The following is a 13,383-nucleotide window of genomic DNA, read 5'->3' on the forward strand; positions in this document are numbered from 1 at the left end:
GCATGGGTCGGGGTGGACGTGATTGAGGGTGTGGACTCGAAACTACCACACCAATGCAACTACCAACAATTTGGAAATTGGTCTTGATCAAGGACACATGACAAAACTAGTGGAAATGCGCATCGGCCATGGGTGGGGGGAGTGTGGGGGGGGGTGAAGGGGATAAGAGGAGTATGAATCAGGTAACCATGTTAAAAATGTATATTAATAAATGTTAAAAAAACAATATCAGAGACATATGGAAGAAAATATAAACTCATAAATTTAAATGTGAATAGATTAGTAGTCCAATGAGAGAAAAAAAAAAACTTATCACCTTGGAAAGGAAAACAAAACTCTATAATTACCCAAAATTATGATAAAAATGAAGGAGTTGAGTAGTTTCCAGTTCTCTTTACTTTTATGCCAAACACGGTAAATGGAGTAAAGTTTTGCAAAAATATCAGAGTGGTTTGCCATTTCCTTTTCCAAGTCATTTTATAGATGAGGAAACTGAGGCAGAGTTAAATTACTTTCCCAGAGTCACACAGTCGTAAGTGTCTAAGGCTAGATTTAAAAAAATTATTTATTTAGAATATTTTTCCATGGTTCCATGATTCATGTTCTTTCCCTCCTCTTTTTTCTCCCCCCTCCCAGAACTGACAAATAATTCCACTGGATTATACATGTATAATTTTTCAAAACCTCTTTCCATATTATTCATATTTGCAAGAGTGATATTTTAATGCCAAAACCCCAATCATATCCCCATTGAGCTACATGATCAATCATATGTTTTTCTTCTGAATTTCTACTCCCACAGTTCTTTCTCTGGGTATGGATAACATTCTTTATCATAAGTTCCTCTAGATTGTCCTGGGTCATTGTATTGATGCTAGTAGAAAAGTCCATTACAATCAATTGTGCCACAATGTATTCATCTCTGTGTACAGTGTTCTTCTGGTTCTGCTCCTTTTCCTCTGCATCAGTTCCTGGAGGTCTCTCCAGTTCACATGGAATTCCTCCAGTTCATTATTCCTTTCAGCACAATAACATTCCAACACTATCAGATACCACAATTTGTTCAGCCATTCCCCAATTGATGAACATCCCCTTATTTTCCATTTTTATACCACAAAGAGCGCATCTATAAGTATTTTTGTACAAGTCTTTTTCTTATCATCTCTTTGGGGTACAAACCCAGCAGTGGTATGGCTGGATCAAAGAGTAAGTATTCTTGTCTAAGGCTATATTTGAACTCAAGACAATGATTCCTCCTTACTCCAGGGCCTGCATTCTATCTACTGTACCATCTAGCTGCCCTCATAAACATTTATACCTACTGAATTCTCTTGAGCTGCCTTTTCTCTGGAACAAGTATTCTTAATCTGGGGTCTGTGAACTTTTAAAATCATTGTTGTTACCATTTATTTTTATTTTTTAAATATATAACACATAATATATAACGTAGCAATAACATATACATATGAATTGTTTTAAACATGAAAAAATTATAATAAATGTTCTTATTCAAGAGAAACAAATTCTTACATTAGCTTTGGACAAAAATCTATGTCTCATTCTTTTCCCCCTTCCATCCCACCCTTCATCCCTCCTAAAGGAAGTAGGTAAGGACATAAATTGTATATATATTGTCACATAATATATATTTCCTTATTGGTCATGGTATGAAATAAGAGACATGTTGCTTACACTAGAGAAAAAGTGATGGGAGAAATAAAGTGAAGAACGGTATATTTCAATCTGCATTCCACCTGTTCCTTCTATGGAAATGGATATCCTTTTTTTCCTTAAATCTCTTGGACTGAACTGTGAACTTTTTTTAAATACTTATCTTCCATCTTAAAATCAAGATTGTAAATTGGTTTCAAGGCAAAAGAACAGTAATTGCAAGACAAGTGGGTTAAATGACTCATCCAGGATCACACAGCTGGAAAATATCTGAGGTTATTTTTGAACCCAGAAACTCTTATCTCTAAGCCTGGCTCTCAATCCACTGAGCAAACTAGCTGTCCTCTGTGACCTTTTTTTTTCTTTAATTGATTTTATTTTAATTTTTTTTACATAAAAAGTTCAGTAAAAATTGGGTAAAGTAAAATGATTTTAAGCAGTAAAATCAATCTTATCAACATAGCATGAGGCTGACCAGAAACTTAGAGGTAGCCTACTCTGGAATATTTACATGATAACAGATTAAACCTTGCAGGAGAACCCAAACTATCCTTACAAAGTGTTCCCATGATCTTAGCACACACAGGCTAAAAGCAAAAACAACCAAAAACAAAACAAAAAAAAAAACACCAAAAAAAAAAGCCCCACAAAAAAACCCCAAAAACAAAAAAAATATTTATCAATATATTCACATATACGTTAAAATATAATACAGATTCCCAGGCACACGGGGTGGGGAGGAAGTTGGTGCGCATGGGTCAGTGCGCTAACAGCACCGCCAAGTAGGAGACCCAAGTTAGAGAATATGGGTCAGGTCCAGGAGATTGAAAAGAATAGTCTCTCTCCCAGGTCCCTGACAGTCTTGGCCCACCTACCCCAATAGCATATGACTGTGGCTTTGTTTTGTCTTAAATGGAATATGGTTTCTTTACTTTTCATGACTCAGAGGGTTCAAGTGCCAAGAGTCATCAGTGGCAACAGACCTGACAAGGTTGGGGGAAATGGGTTGGAGGGGCCCATGGATTTCTCTCACTGAGTTAACTTTTTCCCTTCTGTCTTCCCACTCTAACCCGCCTCTGCTGACCCAATAAGTTATTCCAAGTCTGTATCTTCTTTGGGTTTGTAAACAGTCCCAAACTTCTGCATGTACTTTTTGATGTACTCCTTTGTTTTGTGTTTCACATTCTCATTGCACTCCAAGTCTTCAGGGTCCTTACAGTATTTCAGCTCCTTGTTCATGACACCGTGAGTCAGCTTTCGGGCTAAATGTTTGAAGTCCTCAGTTGTAGTTATCCTCCCCACTTTGCAGTCAGGTTTCCGATAAGGGTTCAGGCACTGCACAATAAACTGGGACATCTCTTTCCTGAACACTTCTTTGCTCTTCTTGGCCAATTCACTTGAGGTATCTGCTTCTGCAGTTTTGGGTTTTTTGGAAGACTTCATAGGGTTTTCATCATAAGTTGGTGTTCCCAGGTCCATTTCGGCTTCATGTTCAAGATTGGCCTCATCTCCTGGGCTTTCCCAAGTAGGAGGATCCCACTGAGTTTGCCTTGTGATGACATGGTAATAGTAGATCTTTCCTTCTGGATCCCGGGCCATTTTCCAGTTGGGAGGCAAGACAATGGTTTTTGGTTTGGGTGGTGAAGGTGGTGGCAAATCCAGGAGGTTATTTGTTACAACTAACTCTGGTTGCTGTAAGGGCTGAGGCTGCCCTGTTGCTACTATTGTAGTTACTGCTGCTGTTGACTGTACTACTACACTCTGTGGGTGAGCTGTAAATATCTGTTGCCCTTGGATATATTGAAGCCCTGGTTGTGGGTAACTTTGTACAATTGGTGGAGTTGTCTGAGAATAAGATGGTGTCACACCATAGACAGTCTGACATGTCTGCCCCTGGTAATATATAGCTGTTTGAGACTGTGCAGGGGAGTATGGCTGCTGCACAGTGACAGTCTGTTGATTAGAATCCCAAACACTATAACTTTGTCCCTGTACAGGACCTGGGGCAGGTGCTGGCAAAACAGCTACATTAGGTTCCTGATGGACAACAGCTTCATTCTGTGCTACGTACTGTGAAGTTGAAACCTGTGACCTTTTTACTAAGTATTTTGACAATTATTTCAGTATGATTTACCTCACTTGTAATTATATTTATTTTCTCTTATGAATTTAAAAATATTCTGAAATGAATGCCAGATTAACAAATGGATTCATGGTACAAAAAGAGTTAAGAACTCTTGGGCTAAAGCTTCCCTCATTCCCTTTGATGTTAGGTTGGAAGATCTTTAAAAGTTCTCCATTTCTTAACACATTTGCTTCTGTAGTCACCAGTCCATTGGAGAACATGGAGTTCATGTCTTTAGGATCCCAGATCTCTCTCTCATCTTAGTTGTAGAAATAATGTTGTGCCAGATCTGTGATATCACTGGTAAGTGGAACTCCCTTTAAGGAAGCTCCTTCTACCAATACACATCTGTATTTACTTTGCATTTTAAAGTCTTACAGTGTTGCCTGAGGCAATGAGAAATTAAGTCATCTCCTCATAATTAGGATCTGCCAGAGACAGGAATTGAATCCAGAGCTTCCAGCCTCCAACAATAGCTCTTCCTTTATTCTGACCCGATACATCTCCAACAAATATTAGCAACTAAGACCCAGTTACATTTCAATGACTGTTCAAACTGACATAAGACTTTCAGGAAAGAAATGTTTTTTTAAGTATTCACATAGATTTCATAATCATAAAATAACTAACAAGAATTGTTAGACTTAGAAATAGCAAAAAAGCACAGTAAAAAACAGGCCATTCTATAAATTTGGCAGGAGTTATGCTTAATTTTACTGGCTTTTACTTTGTGATACCATCAGCCCATTTTTAAAATACCCAAAGTTGGAATTCATTGAAGTCTGGTGAGCTAAATGCATTCTAATAAGTTAGGTGCTCTTTTCTAATTTCTTTACGTTGTAGCTATGTGTTTTAAGTTTGTTTTTTTGTTTGCTTCAGCTTTTTGATATTTTTCTGTGATGTTTCTCTTTTCTCTAGGTTTGTCCTTTATTGATTTGTACATCCATCAAATTTTCTTACTTCTTTTATGACTATGAGATCTGAAAGATCACACTGATTGAGACACAAGCCACTGCCTTGGTTAAGGGGAAATGTCTCGATTTTCACTAAAAAGTAAGACACTGGAGCCTCCAAAGTAAAGGTCAGTGAACTTCAATATTATTCCTGGCAAACCTCTAGAATGTCTTTATTAAAGCAGTAGTTAATAGATAACAAACAAATATTAAATGAGTAGGGATCATCAAAAGTCAGTGTAATTGCATCTAGATCATCTCATACAAGACTAATTTATGTCCTTTTTTTTTTGACAGGTATATTCAACTGGTAGATCCAAGGAAACATTATTGATCAAGTTTACCTGTATTTTAGAAAATCATTTGGAAAATTTCTCATACTATTACTCTTGACAAGTTCAAAAGATACAAACTTTATAGCAGTGAAGTTAAGCCTTTTCAGAGCTGGTCGAATAGCCAGACCTGAAGAGTTTGCAAAATATATATGCCTTATTGTCTCTATATCAATTTAAAAGGAAGGACTAATGAATGTGCCAGAGATCTGACATCAGTCTTGACAATAATGTGAAATATTTTCTTTGGTGACTTAAAGTCAATTACAATATGATTATTAAATCATTAGACGAAATAAAAGTTAGTAAAGATACCTTACAGATTAGACAAAATATTCTGTATCCAAACTACTCTTAATAATATAGATAACAGAAAAAGTCTAATAAAATGGAATTAATATGAAAAATGGAAAGTCTTACAATTGGTTTAAAAAATCAACTAATACATTAAATATGGGGGTGTCATGGCTTTGGCCAATTGACTGAAAATAATCTAAGAGTTATAGCAGACTGTAAGCTGACTATGATGGGGCAGACCACAAAAGCTGGTACAATCAGTTACATTAGGAGGAGAAGGCATGGGGTCCAGTGCAAGCCCAGGTGATAATCTGATTGTACTTTATGCTGCTCAGATCAAATCTAGCATATTGTCTTCATTTCTAGCCACCACGTTTTAGGAAGAACGTTGACAGCACTTCATCCAAAGGAGAAAGACCAGAAAAGCAAGATTATTTTATTCAAGAATAATCTGAAAAAAGTGGGTAAATAACAAACAAATACATCTTAAAAAATAAGAAATAAGTGGGAACATTCAGTTTATAGAATAGAAGATGTGGATGGGGAAATGATACCTGTCTTTGGAGGACTGTCATATGGAAGAAGAATTAAATTTGTTTGACTCAGCAGTAGCAACTATGCCTAAGAAAAAAAGGTAGAAGGAGAAAAAGGAAAGATTTAGGTATGATGTAAGGAAAAACTTTAATAATTAATAATAACTACCTTTTATTAAGCACCTACTATGTGCACTATGCTAAGCACTTTGCAAATATTATCTTATTTACTCTTCACTAAAGGGAGGTACATCTATTATTATTTACATTTTTCAATTGAGGAAATTAAGGCAAATAAGAATAGAAGTGATTTACCCAATGTTATACAGCTAATAAGTGTCTGAGTCTGGATTTGACTCCAATCCCAGTGGTCTATCTATTATGCCATCTACTTGGCTGGGAACTCACAAGTGGAATAGGCTACTTGTGGAGAAAGTGGATTTTACCTTTTTGGACATTATACTCAATATGCCAACAAATTTAGAAAACTCAGCAGTGGCCTCAGGATAGCAAAATAGCAGTTTCACATTCCTATCTGAAAAAAAAAAGGCAAGGCAAAAAACATGATCAAATTATTGAACAATTGCACTCATTTCATTTCATTTGTCAAGTTGATTATTCTGAAGATTCTGCAAGCTGTGCCAGAAAAATAGGTTGGTTTTTTAAAAAACTTAATTGATTAATTAATTAAGAATATTTTGCCATGGTTACATGATTCATGTTTTTTTCTCTCCCCTCTTTCCTCCCCCTCCTGTAACCAATGAGCAGTTCCACTGGGTTTTAAATGTGTCATTGATCAAGATCTATTTCCATATTATTACTGTTTGCAATAGAGTGATCATTTAAGTTCAGCTTCCCCAATCATATCACCATCAAACCAGTAGGTTGGTTTTTGAAGAAGCAGAGGTACTGATCAAATTGTCAGTATTCCTTGGATTATGGAGAAAGCAAGGAAGTTCCAGGGGGAAAAATCTACTTTAGCTTTATTGACTACACTAATGCCTTTGACTGTGGGATCATAACAAAATATGACAAGTCTTTAAAGAGATTGGAATGTCAATTGATCTTACTTGTCTCCTGAAGAACCTATATATACACAAGAAGCAAAAGTTAGAACCACATATGAAACAATTGATTGGTTTAAATTTGGAAAAGGAATACAACAAGGCTATATATTGTCACCTGATTCATTTAACTTATATGCAAAGTATATCAGGCAAAATATCAGATTAACTGAATGAAAAAACAAAATTAAAGTTGCCAGGAGAAATATGGACAATTTAAGATAGATAGATGATCCACTCGAATGGGAGAAAATGAAAAATTTCCATATTATTCATTTTTTCATCTTTTAAAGCCTAAACCTCAAATTACATATATATATATATATACATATATATATATATATACACACATGTGAAAAGTGATGTCATATATTCTTCTTTTGTATTTTTACTCCCATAGTTCTTTTTCTCAATGTGGTTAGCATTCTTTCACAGAAGTCCTCCAGGAGTGTCCCGGCTTGTTGCATTGCTACTAGTAGAAAAGTCCTTTACATTGTATTGTTCTACAATGCTTTTACATTCTGTGTACATTGTTCTCCTGGTTTTGCTTATTTCACTCTGCTTCAGTTCACTGAGGTTCTCCCAGTTCACATGGAAATCCTCCATCTCATCATTCCTTACAGCACAATAGTATTCCATTACCATCATATACCACAATTTGATCAGCCATTCTCCAATTGAGAGATAACTCATTTTCTAAATTTTTGGCAAAAGTGAAGAATTAAGAAGCCTCTTGATGAGAGTGGAAGAAGAGAGTATGAAAGCTGCTTTGAAATTTAACTCTAAAATATTGGCAACTGGTCCCATCACTTCCTGGCAAATAGAGAAGAAATGAAGCAGCTTCAAATCTTATATTCTTGGGCTCAAAGATCATTACAGCCAAGAAATTAAAAGATGCTTTTTCTTTGGAAGGAAAGTTATGTCAAATCTTGACAACATACTAAAAAGCAGAGACATTGCCTTATTAACAAAGGTCCATATAATCAAAGCTATGTTGGTGTTTTTTTTTTTCCAGTAGGAATGTATGAGAGTCAGTTTATAATGAAAGCTGAGCACCACAGAATTGTTACTTTCAAATTCAGATGCTATAGGAGACTTTGAGAGTCCTTTGGAAATCAAGATCAAATCAGTCAATACTTAAAGAAATTAATTTAGACCATTCAAATACTGAAGCTGAAGCTTAAATACTCTAGCCACATAATGACAAAACAGGACTCATTGGAAAAGACTTTGATGTTGGGAAGGATTGTAGGCAAAAGAATAAGGAGGGAGAAGATAACTTGGATAGATAGTATCAGGGAAGTAGTGACCATGAGTTTGGACAGAGTTTGAGAAATAGTGGAGAATAGATGAGCCTGGTGGACTATGGTCCATAGGATCATGAAAGCTTGGACATGGCTGAATGGCTGAACAAGAATAATAAGAAAGATCTTCAAACAAAGGCTGGATGACCAGTTCTATGTTTTGTAGATACGATTCTTATTCAGTTATAGGTTTCACTAGATGATCACTGAGATTTAACTCCACTATTTTTTAACCTGTGTCTTTGAGTTTCCTCATCTATAAAATGAAGGAGAATTTAGTGGCATTTAAGATCTTTTCCAGCTATAACGATTAACTTCATCTATCATATGTGCATATAGGCAGTATGATATAAGGAAAAGTACTTCGGACATTTCTTCATCATTCTAGAGTTAAGTGAAGTTTTCAGATCTGTAAAAGGGTAATGATAGTACCATGCTCTTATGGTTCTTATGGGAATCAACTCAGATTATTTGGATATACTTTATAAACCTTAAATCTTATATAAATGTCAGTTATCATTATGTAGCATTTTAATGGCTAGCCACACATTTTTCCCTTGCAGAATCAGCAACTACTCAGACCTGAAATATGCAGGTGTTTCAAAATCAACATCTTGATTAATATAATTCAATAATACAGAAATAGCTTATATAGACACGTGCAATCGTATAGCGTTTTCTTGCAAAATTTTTCTTCCCTTTCTCATGTTATAGAATCCTAAATTATTCATTACAATTAGAAGTGACTTTATATTTCATTTAGTTAGGCCTCATTTTATAAACACAGAAATTAAGGCCTCTAAAGTGAACTGATGTATCCAAGGTCATACGGCTAGTTAGTTCTGGAGCTTGGAATACAAGTCAGGATTCCTAACACTCTATCTAGTATTATTTACTCTATACCAGGAGCCTTAAGCAAAAAAAAAAACCCTATAATTACCCATATACAAACTTTTTAAATATGCATGCATAATTTATTTTTCTTTTTAAAAATTAGTATCTTTTGTTTGTATATTCCCTTACTTTCTAAATAGGTCATTTCTCCCTTTTCTATCCAGATAACCATCCTTTGTTACAGAGGATGAATTAAGAAAGATGAGAGGGGAAAAAAACCCTAAAACTAAACACATAGATAAGTCTGATAGTATATGCAGTGTTGTCTACCTATATTCCTTCACTTCTATAAAGAAAGAAGAGAGATTTTTCTGCTCTCTTGTTTTTCTTTTATTTTGCAAGAGAACTCAAGCTTTGTCACTATGAAGAAATAGCATTCAGTATCATTTTATTATTGTTTTCTATTTTCATACTTGTAGACTTTGTGTTATTATCCTAGTTCTGCCTTCTTCACTTTGAATCACTTCATATGTCTTTCTGTGTTTCTTTATTCCTCAATATGTGACTTGCTTCTTAACATCATAGTGATACTTGATTACATCTGTGTACCTCAATTTGTTTAGCTATTCCATAGTTGATAAACATCTACTCTGTTGCCTATTTGTTGATTTTATTTTTTTAAAGTACCACCATAAATATGTTGGCACTTATGGAAACATAATAATTATTATGGCCATACATTGCACCTATGAGTTATCTTATTCTCATCGTGAAGAGAGCAATCACTCAGGTTAAACTACCCATTTCTATCTTTCTTTGAATCAAAGCCCCTTCAGATTTAAATCCCAAACTTTGACATCCCCAACTTTGAGAAGAGCTGACTAAGCTCAAAGCAGCTCAGCAGAACATAAGGAAAAGTTTGAAAGTTGTTATGAGCAATTATAGACTTCCTAGCAAGAGCAACAAAGGAAGTACGAAGCAATGGCCGTGTGGAGTATAGGAGATATTTAGAAGTCATAGAATGTTTGAGCTGGCAGGGACCTTAGCAACCATCTAATCTGCCAGCCTCATTTTACAGATGAGGAAACCAAGTGGCATCAGTCTCACTTCTCCCCTGCTGACTTTTGCATTAAAAGGCTGAGCCCTTCAGAAGGTGATTATTGTTCGAACTATGATATTCCTGTGAAAAATGAATCTACTTTTAAAAAAGAATGAAAAGGATACTAAATACACTGAAGTCTTGGCAAAAGTCTCTCTGTGAGCAGGACAATATTCAAGTGCTCGAACTAGTCTGACTGAAGCACTTAATGGACCCAATTCATGCAGCATGTGAATTGTCATATGTAGCAAGGACTGCTACTTCCAGGGATAGATTTGCTATGAGCAATGAATCTTTCAGTCGGATCAGATCTGTACCTGATTCTATTTTCCTCCCTCTTCTGAATATATTTTCATCCTGAATTCATTTTCCATTTCTTTCTTGGTAGCCCCCTTACTAAAACCCAACTTTGTTACATAGAGCCTCTTATGTTGCAAATACTTGGCAAACTTAAATATGATGGCTATAAATCCCATTTCATATTCTGCATAAACCCTCTAATTCAGATACCCTCTTCCCTTTAAAGTAGATGATAATTCCAACTGTAGAAGATCTGTGCAGTTGGTTCTGTAAAGGGATGAAAATCAGGCCAATAAAGCTGGCTACAAGTCTCTGAACTTAAGTCCAGTTCAGGAGCATAAATTAATCCTGACCTTAGGTGAAATAACATTTCAGCTGGGGACTAAAGGAGAACTGCCTGGCAGTGCAAATATACATTTGAGCATTTATTGGCTATTTCAAAAGGTTCAGTTATTTGCAATTAAAAGAGGGGGTATGTATCCTAGAAGTTTATTTGAGGATGTGAGTCCTAAAAAATATAAAAAATCATTCTGACATTTAAATAAAGATGCTGTCATGTTCCAATCATATGCATTATATAATGTCTGTGTGCTTGATGGCTAAACAGTTTTTTTCTTATACTTATCATGGGAGGAAGATAGAGAAGAGGGGAGTTAGAGGCCAGAGACTGATGCCACTTACTAATCACTCTCCACAATAACTGTGCTATTCCTCAGTTTAGCCCAAGATTTACTATTGGAAATATCCTTCAACCATCCAGCTGAGTAGTGAGGACAGTCTCAAACTAATTTTCATTTACACTGAAAAGAATAGGAGGACCTCCATTAAGATTTATTCTTTGGAATTTCCATTTCTTTACAACAAAATATTCTTCCTATATGAAAGCAGTGGGGTTAGAAGAAATAAAAGATTTCTTCAAAGGGAATCACTTAATATGTGGCAAGAAAGGGCAACATGGATGATGGAGGATGATGAGGATGATGAGGATGATGATGATGATGTTGCTATTGATGATAACATTGACAATTATAGTTCACAATGGTACAATGATTTAAAATTTAAAAAGTACTTATAGCCAGTATGCTCTTGATTTCACTCTTCCAGAGCTAGGCAGGCTATATCTCCCCCATCTCAGGATACCAAGTGTCCCTTTAGGGCCTGGAGGAAGTGCCTCTTCAATCATTCAATCAATCAATCAGTCAATCTCTAATACTATCAACTTGAGCACCTACAAGAAGTGTTCCTCCCACTGTTAGGTGTCCCTTTTAACAGAGGGACATTTATTTCATTGATATTTAGCAAGAATAAAAGTACAAATATTGACCCCCGCCCAAACCTCAAGTTCATACTCTCTCCTATTCCTTCTTGGTTTCTTGGGAGAATGGGATTACTATTACCTTAGTTTCTATGTGCAGTCAATCTCTCTAAGTTCACAATCTGATCTGGTATAATTGTTAAATAAATCTTTATTTCAGCTACCATTGGCCTATGTCTCAGAAGTCACTCCCTACTCCTTGAGTTACAGATGCTGAGCTGGCTATAAAACCTAAACACTTGGGCTCTGGGGTGTTATTATACTGGGATACTGCTCTTTCTCTACCTAAAATGGAAGAAAAAATGCCAAGGCAAGCAAAGAATGAAGGTGATTTTATAGGAGACAGGTGGGGGGAAATGTACAAGGTCACTTTATAGCATTATCTCTCATCAGATGCCTAAGGTGAAGGAATCCAACCTAGAGTGAAGTCAAGAGACAAGAAATTGGCTGAGGCCAGTTATAGCTTTTTTGAAGCTATTCCCCCATTTCTAGCTATTCAGTTAATCATAAAAGCTCCTGTTAAGCATATGATTAGCAAATAAGAACCAATTAAAGAATGTCTATTCGTGTTCATGCTATCTCTAAAACATTTCCATTATACAATCATGAGTCCACTAGAGTAAGATCTCCCTAAGTGTTCTACATAAAGAGACGCCAACAGAAGTGCTCTTCACAAGCACCTGATTCTCATTATAAACATATATCTCATTGGCCTCTATGACCAAGCAGAACAAAGTTAATACCTGTTCCATGTGACAGTCCTTTAAGTATATGAAAGCAACTGGATCTCCTCCTCTAGATGCAGTCATACTTGTCAATGCTCTTTCTGAAGCATAAAACCTAGAGTTGGACACATTATTCCAGATGTGGTTTGACTAGGATAGAGAACAAAAGTAGAATCATCTCCACTGTCCTCCATAATCAATGATTCTCTAAACATAGGTTAACATTATTTTAGTTTTATCGACTGGCAATTCACACTGAAGACTCACTGAGTCATCATTCTTTTTTCCTAACTTTATTTGCTATTTATTAGCTGTCAGTTGTTATTCCTTAGGGTGATGTAGACAGTATAGCAATACAGTTTTAAGCCTGAGGTCTATAGGTGCAGGAAAAAATAAATAAGATAAAATAAAAATAAACAAGAAATACCACCCTGGTGTTCACTTTATAATTTACTTCAACACTTTTAGGAAGCAGGATTCTATCAGTGAGAGTCCAAAGTAAAAAGTGCATTGTTCTGGTATCGGAGATTTGTTGTTCAGTCATGTTCAACTTTTCATGTCTCCATTTTCGGGGTGGTTTTCTTGGCAAAGATTCTGAAGTGGTTTGCCATTTCCTTCTCCAGCTCATTTTACAGATGAGGGAACTGAATTTAAGGAGGATTAAATGACTTGCCTCAGGCCACATAGCTAGTAAGTGTCTGAGGCCATATTTGAACTCAGGAAGATGAGTCTACCTGACTCCAGGCCCAGTACTCTATCCATTGCATCACTTAGCTACCCTACATTATCAATAAATCCTAGTTCAAATTCTATCTCTTCTACTTATTGCCT

The sequence above is a fragment of the Gracilinanus agilis genome, chromosome 3 (assembly GCF_016433145.1).
Source record: "Gracilinanus agilis isolate LMUSP501 chromosome 3, AgileGrace, whole genome shotgun sequence".
Lineage (NCBI taxonomy): Eukaryota > Metazoa > Chordata > Mammalia > Didelphimorphia > Didelphidae > Gracilinanus > Gracilinanus agilis.